Here is a 16,621-nt window from a genome sequence, read left to right as displayed (position 1 = left end):
TATTTGGGCTGACTCAGCAGAGGGGGAGTACCCAGCTGTTTTCACTGAACAGTCATTTGGTGGTGTATTTAACTGCATCATAGCAGCTGACGCTGAAGCGTCAGCGGAAGCGTTCAGCCTCCTCGTGTGAAGACCGACAAGGGTAAAGACAGCGACTTGTCCTGCGCGACTTAGCCGAGCAACGCAGCCGACAACGCACTTCGGTATTCTTTTCCTTCATCTCACTCCTACTTCTGCCCTCCTCTATCATGTGTTTCCAATTCATTCCGGTGCACTCTACACATCGCGCTAACATCAAACGCACACGTCGACGCAATCTTTCTAATCTGCATCCTATTCACACCTCTTCCACTGAAACTTTCTCTTTGACTGTTGGCCTCTGGAACTGTCAGTCAGCTGTCAACAAATCTGACTTCATTTCTGCCTTTTCTTTGCAATCTGGCCTGAGCATCCTAGGTTTGACTGAGACCTGGATTCGTCCAGAAAACTCAGCAACCCCAGCCGCTCTGTCTAATAACTTTTCCTTCTCCCACACCCCTCGTTACACTGGAAAGGGCGGCGGTACTGGACTGCTCATTTCTAACAACTGGAAATACTCAACCCATTCTCCTCTTGGCAATTATAACTCATTCGAATGTCATTCAGTGACTATAACAACTCCCATCAAACTCCATGTTGTAGTAATTTATCGTCCTCCTACTCAACTTGGCATTTTCCTAGAAGAGCTGGATGTGCTACTATCCTCATTTCCAGAGGATGGCACCCCATTTCTAGTCTTTGGAGACTTTAACATTCACCCTGACAAACCCTATGCGACTGACTTCCATACACTCCTAGCTTCATTTGATCTCAAACGCACTATCACTACACACACTCATAAATCTGGAAACCAACTTGATCTCATTTATACACGTAACTGTACTACAGATAACATAGCAGTCAAACCCTTACACATCTCTGACCACTTCTTCATTACTTTCGACCTACATCAAGTTACCTGTGCACCACCAACCCCTCTACCTGTTACTTTTAGACGAAACCTACGCTCTCTCTCAACTTCCCGCCTTTCGTCTTTAGTATCCTCCTCTCTTCCCTCTCAAACCCACTTCTCATCCCTGGATACTAATACAGCAACGGACACCCTGTGCTCGACTCTCACGACTTGTCTAGATGATATCTGCCCTCTCTCCTCCAGGCCAGCACGGGCTGCTCCCTCAAACCCTTGGTTATCCGAGGTTCTTCGTGAGCAGCGCTCCAAACTTAGGGCAGCTGAGAGGAAATGGCACAAATCTAAGGATCCGTCTGACTTGAGTATGTATCAGTCTCTGCTGTCATCATTCTCTACCCAAGTCCACACTGCCAAATCTTCATACTTCCACAATAAGATCAACAATGCTCCAGACACACGAAGCCTCTTCAAAACTTTCAATTCACTGCTTTGCCCCCCTCCACCACCTCCCACCACTACTATAACAGCTGAGGACTTCGCCACATTCTTCACAGACAAAACTGCATCTATCAGCAATCAGTTCTCAGCTCCACACATACAGGAACTAAAATTGATCTCACCCGCATCTGGAACTCCCCTCTTCTCCTTCAGTCCCCACTCTGAGGCTGAAGTTAGCAAACTTCTCCTCTCCAGCCATCCGACGACATGTCCTTTAGATCCTATCCCCTCGCACTTTCTCCAAGAAATCGCTCCCACAATCCTACCGGCGCTCACACACATCATCAACTCATCTCTTCTCACAGGCACCTTCCCTACTACATTTAAGCAGGCCCGGGTAACCCCGCTGCTCAAAAAACCCACTCTAAACACTTCACTTGTAGACAACTACAGACCTGTCTCTCTCCTTCCATTCATAGCAAAAACGCTGGAACGAGCTGTTTTCAACCAGCTATCTTCATTTCTTGTGCAGAACAATCTATTGGATACCAACCAGTCAGGCTTCAGGAGTGGCCATTCAACTGAGACTGCTCTACTGTCTGTCACTGAAGCCTTACGGATTGCAAAAGCTGATTCCAAATCATCGGTTCTCATTTTGCTGGACCTATCTGCTGCTTTCGACACAGTGAATCATCAGATCCTTTTGTCCACCCTCTCATCGCTGGGCATCACAGGAACTTCACTTCACTGGTTCAAATCCTACCTCACTGATAGGTCTTTCAGGGTGGCCTGGGGTGGTGAGGTATCCAAAACTCAACAACTGGTTACTGGGGTTCCTCAGGGATCAGTTCTTGGACCCCTCCTCTTCTCCATATACACTACATCTCTAGGCCCCATCATACAAGCACATGGCTTCTCCTACCATTGCTATGCTGATGACACACAGCTCTATCTCTCATTCAAACCAGATGATCCATCGGTAGCTGCACGAATCTCAGGCTGCCTGGCGGATATCTCTGCATGGATGAAGGAACACCATCTCCAACTCAATCTAGCAAAGACTGAGCTCCTTGTTTTCCCTGCCACGCCGACTCTACAACATGACTTCTCAATCCAGTTAGGTTCATCAACAGTTACCCCTTCAATTTCAGCCAGAAATCTTGGTGTAATGTTTGATGACCAATTGACTTTTAAAGACCACATAGCTAAAACTGCTCGATCTTGCAGGTTTGCATTGCACAACATCAGAAAGATCAGGCCCTTCCTAACAGAGCATGCTGCACAACTCCTCGTCCAGGCCCTGGTCATTTCCAGGCTGGACTACTGCAATGCTCTACTAGCTGGTCTTCCAGCATGTACAATCAGGCCTCTACAAATGATTCAGAATGCAGCAGCACGCCTGGTCTTCAATGAACCAAAAAAGACCCATGTCACACCTCTCTTCATATCCCTTCACTGGCTACCAGTGGCGGCTCGCATTAAGTTCAAGACACTGATGCTGGCATATAGGACAGCCACCGGCTCATCACCTGCATACCTACGTTCACTACTACGAGTTTACACTCCCTCTAGATCTCTGAGATCCTCTAATGAAAGACGCCTCGTTGTACCACCACAGAGAGGCATGAAATCACTTTCCAGAACATTCTCGTTCAATAGTCCTGCCTGGTGGAATGACCTTCCCTCCCATATCCGGAATGCACATTCCCTAACTGCCTTCAAGCGACTTCTGAAAACCCATCTCTTTCGACAATATTTGACTCAATAAAAAAAAAAAAAAAAAAAAAAAAACCTTCTCTCTTTTCTTGATCTTCCCTTTCTATCCAGTACTTATCCAACAATGCCAATATATGGTATTTTTGAGCACTTCCTAGGTTGACCTGCCTCCTTAGGACGAATCACTTGTTGCATCCCCAATTGTAAGTCGCTTTGGATAAAAGCGTCTGCTAAATGAATAAATGTAAATGTAAATGTAAATTAAAATATTCTCTCAATGCATTTTATGGCAACTTTAAGTTGATAGAACCAGCTGACATCTTATCCTGACATTCTGAATATCAAGGATGGTGACACCCACCAACAAAAATGTTAAAAAAAAAAAAAAAAAAAATCTCAATCATAACGATTCATAAGATTTTTAATCTGATATTTACATTTTTCAGAGACCACTCTGACCATACTCTCTTCTTCTATGCTGCTTAAATGCTACACAGAACGTTCATCAATGGTTTGGAGCATATGAAATAAACCATTACTCCACACCCGATTCACGCTCAGAAAAGAGTATCAAAGCTCATCATCATAGTTTGGGAGACACTACACTTTTGAAACACATTTCCTAGTTAGAAACTATAGAAACGATCCCTGAAAGTATAGTCTTGACCTCCATTTTGCAAAACCAGCTTAGGCGAGTTCTGACACTTTGAGTCTCAGAGATGGTTACAACCTAACAACAGAGATGAGAAAAGTTAAATTTGAAACATCATTAGAGTCCTAAAATTTTGTTTGTAATTTTAGTTGGATGCAGTTTTCATTGGCCCCCAAATTACACAGGCGAAACTGAGGCTCTCGCGTTGTGCGAGACTGTCAACCCGTCCCGTGGGTAGGGCTTAAAGCAGGCTTAGAGATTTCTTCTGTCAGTTTTGACCCAATCTGTTTTTGGGAAGCGCAGTTTGACCCAGCAGTGCGGGCCAACAACATGTTCTGTTTTGCCGCGTGAAGGCGGTTTAATGCTTTGGACAGCGTATGGTTGAGATGTGATTTTCCACCAATTTGGGGCACCTTTCTTATGGAAATCAAGGATGATTTCATGGGAAATGGCAAACTGGTGTAGCGTTTGGCTAATAAGCTAAAGCTACAAAGGATGTACCGGTGCCCCGTCGTCCGAGCAGAATCCACATTCGGCCGTAATCGGAGGTTACTACTAACGTTCGATTGTGTCTCATAGGGAGTTTGGCGCAGGGCCTCAGTGGAAAACAGGCCCTCGACGGCTGAAACAAAAGACGAAGAATGCATCCACATGCACATGAATCAGGAATGTTAAATAAAGAAACCCCGCCGGATGACGAGGTGGTCCAGTGGTTAAGGCGGTGGTAGGCTAATACATTGTGCTCGACATGCATTCGAAGCTTTAGCGCCACTGAGAGGCCACCGGACCAGACAGGCCCAACATGTTTACGATGGGTAACGGTGAGCTGCAATTGCGCTGCAGTTTAACGATACTTGTCTTGAGAACATATTGACAACAAAAAAAAACCTTCTGGCTCTGGCGCACTATCATCAGCAGACCGTTTTTTTGGCAAGGAAAAAAAAAACCTAAACGAAACAAGGCTATATTTCTCAACAAAACTCTAAGCCTCCAGAGAGACAAGCAAAAATTGCCAACGATAACTGTATTTCAAGTCATCCTGGCGGGGTATTGGACAAAGTTTTCAACCAGCAATGATCGCGCCTCGGACAAACCTCATAGGCTACAATATTGCCTCTGCGAAAGAATGCCGGTGACGGTCGTGACCTTTTTCTGCACCTACGTGGATGTGAACCGACAAGGTGGTAGCAAGCTATAAACTGCCGCACAAACAGTCTCCTGCCACGGGTTGCTGCACCGTGTTTCTACGGAACAGATTAGAGGTCAGAAGACTCTAGGTCCGACTCCTGGCTGGCTCGCTCTCTGCTTTTTGCGTAATGCAGTATGGTTTTGATGTCACGGGCTTGCCGAATTGTTGCCCTATTCCTACGTGCCAGCCGGGCTTTGAGGAAAAGTTGGACACGAAAAGAAATCCGAACTAGCCAATAATCAGCAATTTACCCGGTTAAAAGCGTGTCTCAGTTTCATCGTTAATCTCATGCTTTTTTCTTTTCTGAACCTTGACAGATCGGCAATAGGGTGTTTTTCCTTGAAATAACGGTTACAATGCAAGACCACGCTTGTTTTTTCGAATGCGTGGCGTGAGTATTTTTGGAAAAAATATTTTACACGGACAAGGCTTCCACTGCCCAGTTCCCATATGGTCTAGCGGTCAGGATTCCTGGTTTTCACCCAGGCGGCCTGGGTTCGACTCCCGGTATTGGAAGGTGGGCTCCTCTTTGCTTGCCTCTTCAAAACGGGCCACACGTCTTTTTGCGTCGAAAGCCATTTTTTGGCCAGCAGTCGAGCTGCAGAAACATAATAGGCAGAGGTTGTGACCCCACCGACCCGAGTGCTCTAAAATCTTAGTTTTTGCCGTTAAGTATACTGTCATATTAGCAGAAACATAAATAATACAGCTCCGGGTAACCCACGATAGACACCAAAGGTTTCTCCTCCATTTCTTGCAGTCTCCGGACTTTTTAAGCAACGGTAAACTTTCGTCACCACAACAGAAGACCCGCCTCTCCATTCATTCGATTGGACAATGGAAAAGAACGCGAATGACGTTGGGCATTTTTCCGCTCAGAGTTGATTTTTTTTTTCAACTTCAGGCGCTCAGAGCGCTCCTGCACAAACGTGAGGCGCCGGGGCGCATAAACAGCGCGCAGAACTCTCACTGCCAACAGAAAACCATTCAAAAAGGCGCCTCCAACTGCAAAAACGCGTTCGGTGTGATCGCCGCCTAATCCAAATTTTTGCGTAATGCAGTTTAAAATCTTTTTTTTTTACACGGACAAGGCTTCCACTGACCAGTTCCCCTATGGTCTAGCGGTCAGGATTCCTGGATTTCACCCAGGCGGCCCGGGTTCGACTCCCGGTAAGGGAAGGCGAGCTCCTTTTTGCTACCAGTCAGGATTCCTGGATTTCACCCAGGCGGCCCGGGTTCGACTCCCGGTATTGGAAGGCGGGCACCTCTTTGCTTGCCTCTTCAAAACGGGCCGCACGTCTTCCTGCATCGAAAGCCATTTTTTGGCCAGTAGTCGAGCTGCAGAAACATAAAAGGCCGAGGTTGTGACCCCACCGACCCGTGCCTTCGATATCTCAGCTGGTAGAGCGGAGGACTGTAGGAGGAGCGTCGGCAATCCTTAGGTCGCTGGTTCGACTCTGGCTCGAAGGAGTTCGTTTTTCACGTGCCCACCTTTTTTGGGGGGGTTTGGCCTTCTGAAAGCGGCCAACAGAGCTTGATTTCACAGTCTGCCGTTGGGGGGGGGGAGGCAAAAGCGCATTCCCTGACCGGGAATCGAACCCGGGCCGCGGCGGTGAGAGCGCCAAATCCTAACCACTAGACCACCAGGGAAGAGCAAATCAAACACTGGCCTGCTAATACCATGAGAACAAGCAGACAGCAATACAGGTTTCTGTCACGTCGAAAACCAACAAGTCGGGTGCAAGCACGAGGTCCCCCAGACGGTGGGCCAGTGGCGCAATGGATAACGCGTCTGACTACGGATCAGAAGACTCTAGGTCTGACTCCTGGCTGGCTCGCTCTCTGCTTTTTGCGTAATGCAGTATGGTTTTGATGTCACGGGCTTGCCGAATTGTTGCCCTATTCCTACGTGCCACCCGGGCTTTGAGGAAAAGTTGGACACGAAATGAAATCCGAACTAGCCAATAATCAGCAATTTACCCGGTTAAAAGCGTGTCTCAGTTTCATCGTTAATCTCATGCTTTTTTTCTATTCTGAACCTTGACAGATCGGCAATAGGGTGTTTTTCCTTGAGATAACGGTTACAATGCAAGACCACGCTTGTTTTTTCGAATGCGTGGCGTGAGTATTTTTGGAAAAAAAATTTTACCCAGACAAGGCTTCCACTGACCATTTCCCATATGGTCTAGCGGTCAGGATTCCTGGGTTCCTGGGTTCCCGGGTTCGACTCCCGGTATGGGAAGGCGGGCTCCTTTTTGCTACCAGTCAGGATTCCTGGTTTTCACCCAGGCGGCCAGGGTTCGACTCCCGGTATTGGAAGGCGGGCTCCTCTTTTGCTTGCCTCTTCAAAACGGGCCACACGTCTTTTTGCGTCGAAAGCCATTTTTTGGCCAGCAGTCGAGCTGCAGAAACATAATAGGCCGAGGTTGGGACCCCACAGACCCGTGCCTTCGATAGCTCAGCTGGTAGACGAACTTATTTAGGTTTAAATAAAAACACCAAACGCCTATTTTAGTTTTAAGCAACGACAAAAACAGCTGTCCTGTCAGTCAAATCAAAGGATTATAACGCGAGTGCTCTAAAATCTTAGTTTTTGCCGTTAAGTATACTGTCATATTAGCAGAAACATAAATAATACAGCTCCGGGTTACCCACGATAGACACCAAAGGTTTCTCCTCCATTTCTTGCAGTCTCCGGACTTTTTAAGCAACGGTAAACTTTCGTCACCACAACAGAAGACCCGCCTCTCCATTCATTCGATTGGACAATGGAAAAGAACGCGAATGACGTTGGGCATTTTTCCGCTCAGAGTTGATTTTTTTTTTCAACTTCAGGCGCTCAGAGCGCTCCTGCACAAACGTGAGGCGCCGGGGCGCATAAACAGCGCGCAGAACGCTCACTGCCAACAGAAAACCATTCAAAAAGGCGCCTCCAACTGCAAAAACGCGTTCGGTGTGATCGCCGCCTAATCCAAATTTTTGCGTAATGCAGTTTAAAATCTTTTTTTTTTACACGGACAAGGCTTCCACTGACCAGTTCTCCTATGGTCTAGCGGTCAGGATTCCTGGTTTTCACCCAGGCGGCCTTGGTTTGACTCCCGGTAAAGGAAGGCGAGCTCCTTTTTGCTACCAGTCAGGATTCCTGGATTTCACCCAGGCGGCCCGGGTTCGACTCCCGGTATTGGAAGGCGGGCTCCTCTTTGCTTGCCTCTTCAAAACGGGCTGCACGTTTTTCTGCATCGAAAGCCATTTTTTGGCCAGCAGTCGAGCTGCAGAAACATAAAAGGCCGAGGTTGTGACCCCACCAACCCGTGCCTTCGATAGCTCAGCTGGTAGAGCGGAGGACTGTAGGAGGAGCGTCGGCAATCCTTAGGTCGCTGGTTCGACTCCGGCTCGAAGGAGTTCGTTTTTCACGTGCCCACCTTTTTTGGGGGGTTTGGCCTTCTGAAAGCGGCCAACAGAGCTTGATTTTAAAGTCTGCCGTTGGGAAGGGGGGCAAAAGCGAACTCTCTGACCGGGAATCGAACTCGGGCCGCGGCAGTGAGAGCGCCGAATCCTAACCACTAGACCACCAGGGAAGAGCATATCAAACGCTGGCCTGCTAATACCATGAGAACAAGCAGACAGCAATACAGGCTTCTGTCACGTCAAAAACCAACAAGTCGGGTGCAAGCACGAGGTCCCCCAGACGGTGGGCCAGTGGCGCAATGGATAACGCGTCTGACTACGGATCAGAAGACTCTAGGTCTGACTCCTGGCTGGCTCGCTCTCTGCTTTTTGCGTAATGCAGTATGGTTTTGATGTCACGGGCTTGCCGAATTGTTGCCCTATTCCTACGTGCCACCCGGGCTTTGAGGAAAAGTCGGACACGAAATGAAATCCGAACTAGCCAATAATCAGCAATTTACCCGGTTAAAAGCGTGTCTCAGTTTCATCGTTAATCTCATGCTTTTTTCTATTCTGAACCTTGACAGATCGGCAATAGGGTGTTTTTCCTTGAGATAACGGTTACAATGCAAGACCACGCTTGTTTTTTCGAATGCGTGGCGTGAGTATTTTTGAAATATTTTTTTCCACCCGGACAAGGCTTCCACTGACCAGTTCGCATATGGTCTAGCGGTCAGGATTCTTGATTTTCACCCAGGCGGCCCGGGTTCGACTCCCGGTATGGGAAGGCGAGCTCCTTTTTGCTACCAGTCAGGATTCCTGGATTTCACCCAGGCGGCCCGGGTTCGACTCCCGGTATTGGAAGGCGGGCTCCTCTTTGCTTGCCTCTTCAAAACGGGCTGCACGTTTTTCTGCATCGAAAGCCATTTTTTGGCCAGCAGTCGAGCTGCAGAAACATAAAAGGCCGAGGTTGTGACCCCACCAACCCGTGCCTTCGATAGCTCAGCTGGTAGAGCGGAGGACTGTAGGAGGAGCGTCGGCAATCCTTAGGTCGCTGGTTCGACTCCGGCTCGAAGGAGTTCGTTTTTCACGTGCCCACCTTTTTTGGGGGGTTTGGCCTTCTGAAAGCGGCCAACAGAGCTTGATTTCAAAGTCTGCCGTTGGGAAGGGGGGCAAAAGCGAACTCTCTGACCGGGAATCGAACTCGGGCCGCGGCAGTGAGAGCGCCGAATCCTAACCACTAGACCACCAGGGAAGAGCATATCAAACGCTGGCCTGCTAATACCATGAGAACAAGCAGACAGCAATACAGGCTTCTGTCACGTCAAAAACCAACAAGTCGGGTGCAAGCACGAGGTCCCCCAGACGGTGGGCCAGTGGCGCAATGGATAACGCGTCTGACTACGGATCAGAAGACTCTAGGTCTGACTCCTGGCTGGCTCGCTCTCTGCTTTTTGCGTAATGCAGTATGGTTTTGATGTCACGGGCTTGCCGAATTGTTGCCCTATTCCTACGTGCCACCCGGGCTTTGAGGAAAAGTTGGACACGAAATGAAATCCGAACTAGCCAATAATCAGCAATTTACCCGGTTAAAAGCGTGTCTCAGTTTCATCGTTAATCTCATGCTTTTTTCTATTCTGAACCTTGACAGATCGGCAATAGGGTGTTTTTCCTTGAGATAACGGTTACAATGCAAGACCACGCTTGTTTTTTCGAATGCGTGGCGTGAGTATTTTTGGAATATTTTTTTCCACCCGGACAAGGCTTCCACTGACCAGTTCACATATGGTCTAGCGGTCAGGATTCTTGATTTTCACCCAGGCGGCCCGGGTTCGACTCCCGGTATGGGAAGGCGGGCTCCTTTTTGCTACCAGTCAGGATTCCTGATTTTCACCCAGGTGGCCAGGGTTCGACTCCCGGTATTGGAAGGCGGGCTCCTCTTTGCTTGTCTCTTCAAAACGGGCCACACGTCTTTCTGTGTCGAAAGCCATTTTTTGGCCAGCAGTCGAGCTGCAGAAACATAATAGGCCGAGGTTGGGACCCCACAGACCCGTGCCTTCGATAGCTCAGCTGGTAGACGAACTTATTTAGGTTTAAATAAAAACACCAAACGCCTATTTTAGTTTTAAGCAACGACAAAAACAGCTGTCCTGTCAGTCAAATCAAAGGATTATAACGCGAGTGCTCTAAAATCTTAGTTTTTGCCGTTAAGTATACTGTCATATTAGCAGAAACATAAATAATACAGCTCCGGGTAACCCACGATAGACACCAAAGGTTTCTCCTCCATTTCTTGCAGTCTCCGGACTTTTTAAGCAACGGTAAACTTTCGTCACCACAACAGAAGACCCGCCTCTCCATTCATTCGATTGGACAATGGAAAAGAACGCGAATGACGTTGGGCATTTTTCCGCTCAGAGTTGATTTTTTTTTCAACTTCAGGCGCTCAGAGCGCTCCTGCACAAACGTGAGGCGCCGGGGCGCATAAACAGCGCGCAGAACGCTCACTGCCAACAGAAAACCATTCAAAAAGGCGCCTCCAACTGCAAAAACGCGTTCGGTGTGATCGCCGCCTAATCCAAATTTTTGCGTTATGCAGTTTAAAATCTTTTTTTTTACACGGACAAGGCTTCCACTGACCAATTCCCCTATGGTCTAGCGGTCAGGGTTCCTGGTTTTCACCCAGGCGGCCTTGGTTTGACTCCCGGTAAGGGAAGGCGAGCTCCTTTTTGCTACCAATCAGGATTCCTGGATTTCACCCAGGCGGCCCGGGTTCGACTCCCGGTAAGGGAAGGCGAGCTCCTTTTTGCTACCAGTCAGGATTCCTGTATTTCACCCAGGCGGCCCGGGTTCGACTCCCGGTATTGGAAGGCGGGCACCTCTTTGCTTGCCTCTTCAAAACGGGCCGCACGTCTTCCTGCATCGAAAGCCATTTTTTGGCCAGTAGTCGAGCTGCAGAAACATAAAAGGCCGAGGTTGTGACCCCACCGACCCGTGCCTTCGATATCTCAGCTGGTAGAGCGGAGGACTGTAGGAGGAGCGTCGGCAATCCTTAGGTCGCTGGTTCGACTCTGGCTCGAAGGAGTTCGTTTTTCACGTGCCCACCTTTTTTGGGGGGGTTTGGCCTTCTGAAAGCGGCCAACAGAGCTTGATTTCACAGTCTGCCGTTGGGGGGGGGAGGCAAAAGCGCATTCCCTGACCGGGAATCGAACCCTGGCCGCGGCGGTGAGAGCGCCGAATCCTAACCACTAGACCACCAGGGAAGAGCAAATCAAACACTGGCCTGCTAATACCATGAGAACAAGCAGACAGCAATACAGGCTTCTGTCACGTCGAAAACCAACAAGTCGGGTGCAAGCACGAGGTCCCCCAGACGGTGGGCCAGTGGCGCAATGGATAACGCGTCTGACTACGGATCAGAAGACTCTAGGTCCGACTCCTGGCTGGCTCGCTCTCTGCTTTTTGCGTAATGCAGTATGGTTTTGATGTCACGGGCTTGCCGAATTGTTGCCCTATTCCTACGTGCCACCCGGGCTTTGAGGAAAAGTTGGACACGAAATGAAATCCAAACTAGCCAATAATCAGCAATTTACCCGGTTAAAACCATGCCTCAGTTTCATCGTTAATCTCATGCTTTTTTCTATTCTGAACCTTGACAGATCGGCAATAGGGTGTTTTTCCTTGAGATAACGGTTACAATGCAAGACCACGCTTGTTTTTTCGAATGCGTGGCGTGAGTATTTTTGGAATATTTTTTTTCACCCGGACAAGGCTTCCACTAACCAGTTTGCATATGGTCTAGCGGTCAGGATTCTTGGTTTTCACCCAGGCGGCCTGGGTTCGACTCCCGGTATGGGAAGGCGGGCTCCTTTTTGCTACCAGTCAGGATTCCTGGTTTTCACCCAGGCGGCCAGGGTTCGACTCCCGGTATTGGAAGGCGGGCTCCTCTTAGCTTGTCTCTTCAAAACGGGCCACACGTCTTCCTGCATCGAAAGCCATTCTTTGGCCAGTAGTCGAGCTGCAGAAACATAAAAGGCCGAGGTTGTGACCCCACCGACCCGTGCCTTCGATATCTCAGCTGGTAGAGCGGAGGACTCTAGGAGGAGCGTCGGCAATCCTTAGGTCGCTGGTTCGACTCTGGCTCGAAGGAGTTCGTTTTTCACGTGCCCACCTTTTTTGGGGGGGTTTGGCCTTCTGAAAGCGGCCAACAGAGCTTGATTTCACAGTCTGCCGTTGGGGGGGGGAGGCAAAAGCGCATTCCCTGACCGGGAATCGAACCCTGGCCGCGGCGGTGAGAGCGCCGAATCCTAACCACTAGTCCACCAGGGAAGAGCATATCAAACGCTGGCCTGCTAATACCATGAGAACAAGCAGACAGCAATACAGGCTTCTGTCACGTCGAAAACCAACAAGTCGGGTGCAAGCACGAGGTCCCCCAGACGGTGGGCCAGTGGCGCAATGGATAACGCGTCTGACTACGGATCAGAAGACTCTAGGTCTGACTCCTGGCTGGCTCGCTCTCTGCTTTTTGCGTAATGCAGTATGGTTTTGATGTCACGGGCTTGCCGAATTGTTGCCCTATTCCTACGTGCCACCCGGGCTTTGAGGAAAAGTTGGACACGAAATGAAATCCGAACTAGCCAATAATCAGCAATTTACCCGGTTAAAAGCGTGTCTCAGTTTCATCGTTAATCTCATGCTTTTTTCTATTCTGAACCTTGACAGATCGGCAATAGGGTGTTTTTCCTTGAGATAACGGTTACAATGCAAGACCACGCTTGTTTTTTCGAATGCGTGGCGTGAGTATTTTTGGAATATTTTTTTCCACCCGGACAAGGCTTCCACTGACCAGTTCGCATATGGTCTAGCGGTCAGGATTCTTAGTTTTTCACCCAGGCGGCCCGGGTTCGACTCCCGGTATGGGAAGGCGGGCTCCTTTTTGCTACCAGTCAGGATTCCTGGTTTTCACCCAGGCGGCCAGGGTTCGACTCCCGGTATTGGAAGGCGGGCTCCTCTTTGCTTGTCTCTTCAAAACGGGCCACACGTCTTTCTGTGTCGAAAGCCATTTTTTGGCCAGCAGTCGAGCTGCAGAAACATAATAGGCCGAGGTTGTGACCCCACGGACCCGTGCCTTCGATAGCTCTGCTGGTAGAGCGGAGGACTGTAGAGGCGTCGGCAATCCTTAGGTCGCTGGTTCGACTCCGGCTCGAAGGAGTTCGTTTTTCACGTGCCCACCTTTTTTTGGGGGGTTTGGCCTTCTGAAAGCGGGCAACAGAGCTTCATTTTTACAGTCTGCCGTTGGGGGGGGGAGGCAAAAGCGCATTCCCTGTCCTGGAATCGAACCCGGGCCGCGGCGGTGAGAGCGGCGAATCCTAACCACTAGACCACCAGGGAAGAGAATATCAAACGCTGGCCTGCTAATACCATGAGAACAAGCAGACAGCAATACAGGCTTCTGTCACGTCGAAAACCAACAAGTCGGGTGCAAGCACGAGGTCCCCCAGACGGTGGGCCAGTGGCGCAATGGATAACGCGTCTGACTACGGATCAGAAGATTCTAGGTTCGACTCCTGGCTGGCTCGCTCTCTTCTTTTTGCGTAATGCAGTATGGTTTTGATGTCACGGGCTTGCCAAATTGTTGCCCTATTCCTACGTGCCACCCGAGCTTTGAGGAAAAGTTGGACACGAAATGAAATCCGAACTAGCCAATAATCAGCAATTTACCCGGTTAAAAGCGGGTCTCAGTTTCATCGTTAATCTCATGCTTTTTTCTATTCTGAACCTTGACAGATCGGCAATAGGGTGTTTTTCCTTGAGATAACGGTTACAATGCAAGACCACGCTTGTTTTTTCGAATGCGTGGCGTGAGTATTTTTGGAAAAAAAAATGTACCCGGACAAGGCTTCCACTGACCAGTTCCCATATGGTCTAGCGGTCAGGATTCCTGGTTTTCACCCAGGCGTCCTTGGTTTGACTCCCGGTAAGGGAAGGCGAGCTCCTTTTTGCTACCAGTCAGGATTCCTGGATTTCACCCAGGTGGCCCGGGTTCGACTCCCGGTATTGGAAGGCGGGCTCCTCTTTGCTTGCCTCTTCAAAACGGGCCGCACGTTTTTCTGCATCGAAAGCCATTTTTTGGCCAGTAGTCGAGCTGCAGAAACATAATAGGCCGAGGTTGTGACCCCACCGACCCGTGCCTTCGATAGCTCAGCTGGTAGAGCGGAGGACTGTAGGAGGAGCGTTGGCAATCCTTAGGTCGCTGGTTCGACTCCGGCTCGAAGGAGTTCGTTTTTCACGTGCCCACCTTTTTTTGGGGGGTTTGGCCTTCTGAAAGCGGCCAAGAGAGCTTGATTTCACAGTCTGCCGTTGGGGGGGGAGGCAAAAGCGCATTCCCTAACCGGGAATCGAACCCGGGCCGCGGCGGTGAGAGCACCGAATCCTAACCACTAGACCACCAGGGAAGAGCATATCAATTGCTGGCCTGCTAATACCATGAGAACAAGCAGACAGCAATACAGGCTTCTGACACGTCGAAAACCAACAAGTCGGGCGCAAGCACGAGGTACCACAGACGGTTACGGCAGCCGAAAATAGTTAAGCTTAACTTACCTTAACTTTTCCCATTCATTCTCTATGGTAGTGCTTAACACTACGGATGCGATATACTTTTGGCCACACTTAGACTTCATGGCGCTGCTTTGTCTGTTTCCATGGCGGGGAAAAAGCGTTGGTAGTGTCATCTGTCAATCATTCATTATCCAGGGGAGACCCGTTTTACGATCAGAGAGAGATCTGTTTACCGAATTGTCAACAAGTATTTACAGTCTAAACTTCCTTCAGACAGGTTTTACCTGACATTTTACCTCAGGTAACCACTGTTTTTATGTGAGAGTTCAAGATCAACCCAATTAAGCTGTCAAACCGACACAGTAAGTTGAATGCCTTAGCAATACTAACTTACTGTATTGTATATACATTATCATTTATATATTGTATCATTTAAATTGTATGTATATTATCGTTTAAAACAATGTTAACAGTGTAATGTGATATCATTATATTGTAATTAATATACATGCACATGCATGCACACACACACACACACAAATTTTATGCAATTAAAATAATAAATATTAAATAATAACACCAATTTATGATGATGCTGAAGATTAAAGTAATAATGCTGAGAATTCAGTTTTCTACCACATAAATAACAAAACATTTAAAATATATTGAAATCTAAAACAGTTCATTTAAAATTATTTTTAAAAAAAAGCTTTTACTGTTGCATATATATATCCTTATAAATATAATGTTACAATACTACTATGTACATAGTATTGTAATATTATATATGTAAGGGATAATCAACGGTTTGCCGTGCGTTAAAGGATTTTAAATGCACGACGTGGAGGCTAATAACCACCCGACGCGAAGCGGAGGGTGGTTGCCTCCGCGAAGTGCATTTTAAATCCTTTAACGCACGGCAAGCCGTTGATTATCCCGCTTATTCCATGGTTATAGACAAATTAAAACTAGGATTGATATTTGCAGCGCAAAATTTGACTGAATGGATAAAAAAGACTGTTATTTTCGTCAGTTATGACACGCAGCTCTAGCATTCTGGCCGCTTCAAATCAGACTCAGAGATTAAATAGTCCGGTAAAATCACATTTATTTGAATGAAAAATAGCATTTGTTTCAGTAGATTATCGATCGACCAAGAGAGAGAGAAATGAAGGCAAGAGAAATGACAGTTCCCAGTCAGCAAATTTCCTCTGGGCCGGATCTGGCCCATACCAACAGCTAAAGTGTGGCCCAGATAAGTTTAGGTTCCCCGGCCCAAAACTGGTCCACATCTTTTTACCCAGAACCAAACCAAAACAGTGCCATAACCCAACCTAAAATGAGCCAAATCATGAAAACAGATGTGGCTGTTATATGGATCTTATGTGGTATTCTTATATGGCTGAGTTCTGTAAAGGGCAATGGCCCCTATGTGGACCACATGTGGCTGATAGATCAAAAGCCATAATTTAACCATATTTATGCCACACTTATTATTTATTTAAAATACCAATTACACAGTAAATCTTAAACACGTATTAAACAAAATTGATTCACAGACATTTTTAATATAATACAATTTTAATAACAGAAGTACAATACAGAACATAAAATGTGGTGTAAATGTCAAATGAGTAAATAAATGTACAAAAATGGATACTTTTAGTAAGTCTCACCAGCCTTTCTTTCACAATCTGTCAGGAAAAAGGAGAGAAAAAAGATTATT

General features: G+C 47.8%; 13 non-coding genes across 13 annotated transcripts; 8 read left to right on the top strand and 5 right to left on the bottom strand.

Annotated features, from left to right (window-relative positions):
• Positions 1-3,551: 3,551 nt before the first annotated feature.
• On the bottom strand, positions 3,552-3,767 carry LOC141348454 (small nucleolar RNA U3). Its single transcript, XR_012357498.1, has one exon. It is a non-coding gene; the product is annotated as a small nucleolar RNA U3 (small nucleolar RNA).
• A 975-nt stretch (positions 3,768-4,742) lies between these two features.
• Positions 4,743-4,883, bottom strand: LOC141285266 (U4 spliceosomal RNA). Its single transcript, XR_012338576.1, has one exon. It is a non-coding gene; the product is annotated as a U4 spliceosomal RNA (small nuclear RNA).
• Positions 4,884-5,388: 505 nt separating this feature from the next.
• trnae-uuc (transfer RNA glutamic acid (anticodon UUC)) lies at positions 5,389-5,460 on the top strand. Its single transcript has one exon. It is a non-coding gene; the product is annotated as a tRNA-Glu (tRNA).
• Positions 5,461-6,051: 591 nt separating this feature from the next.
• On the top strand, positions 6,052-6,123 carry trnae-uuc (transfer RNA glutamic acid (anticodon UUC)). The gene has a single exon. It is a non-coding gene; the product is annotated as a tRNA-Glu (tRNA).
• Positions 6,124-6,522: 399 nt separating this feature from the next.
• Positions 6,523-6,594, bottom strand: trnae-cuc (transfer RNA glutamic acid (anticodon CUC)). Its single transcript has one exon. It is a non-coding gene; the product is annotated as a tRNA-Glu (tRNA).
• Positions 6,595-8,258: 1,664 nt separating this feature from the next.
• trnay-gua (transfer RNA tyrosine (anticodon GUA)) lies at positions 8,259-8,345 on the top strand. The gene is given in 2 exon segments: positions 8,259-8,295; positions 8,310-8,345. It is a non-coding gene; the product is annotated as a tRNA-Tyr (tRNA).
• Positions 8,346-9,322: 977 nt separating this feature from the next.
• Positions 9,323-9,409, top strand: trnay-gua (transfer RNA tyrosine (anticodon GUA)). The gene is given in 2 exon segments: positions 9,323-9,359; positions 9,374-9,409. It is a non-coding gene; the product is annotated as a tRNA-Tyr (tRNA).
• A 2,113-nt stretch (positions 9,410-11,522) lies between these two features.
• Positions 11,523-11,594, bottom strand: trnae-cuc (transfer RNA glutamic acid (anticodon CUC)). The gene has a single exon. It is a non-coding gene; the product is annotated as a tRNA-Glu (tRNA).
• Positions 11,595-11,709: 115 nt separating this feature from the next.
• Positions 11,710-11,782, top strand: trnar-acg (transfer RNA arginine (anticodon ACG)). Its single transcript has one exon. It is a non-coding gene; the product is annotated as a tRNA-Arg (tRNA).
• Positions 11,783-13,840: 2,058 nt separating this feature from the next.
• Positions 13,841-13,913, top strand: trnar-acg (transfer RNA arginine (anticodon ACG)). Its single transcript has one exon. It is a non-coding gene; the product is annotated as a tRNA-Arg (tRNA).
• A 335-nt stretch (positions 13,914-14,248) lies between these two features.
• trnae-uuc (transfer RNA glutamic acid (anticodon UUC)) lies at positions 14,249-14,397 on the top strand. Its single transcript has 2 exons — positions 14,249-14,285; positions 14,363-14,397. It is a non-coding gene; the product is annotated as a tRNA-Glu (tRNA).
• A 127-nt stretch (positions 14,398-14,524) lies between these two features.
• Positions 14,525-14,611, top strand: trnay-gua (transfer RNA tyrosine (anticodon GUA)). Its single transcript is given in 2 exon segments — positions 14,525-14,561; positions 14,576-14,611. It is a non-coding gene; the product is annotated as a tRNA-Tyr (tRNA).
• A 106-nt stretch (positions 14,612-14,717) lies between these two features.
• On the bottom strand, positions 14,718-14,789 carry trnae-cuc (transfer RNA glutamic acid (anticodon CUC)). The gene has a single exon. It is a non-coding gene; the product is annotated as a tRNA-Glu (tRNA).
• Between the last annotated feature and the right edge of the window lie 1,832 nt (positions 14,790-16,621).

Source organism: Garra rufa, chromosome 1, assembly GCF_049309525.1.
Source record: "Garra rufa chromosome 1, GarRuf1.0, whole genome shotgun sequence".
NCBI classification, from domain to species: Eukaryota; Metazoa; Chordata; class Actinopteri; order Cypriniformes; family Cyprinidae; genus Garra; species Garra rufa.
Note: the sequence above shows the minus strand (reverse complement) of the source record. Positions and strands in the feature narration are given on the sequence as shown.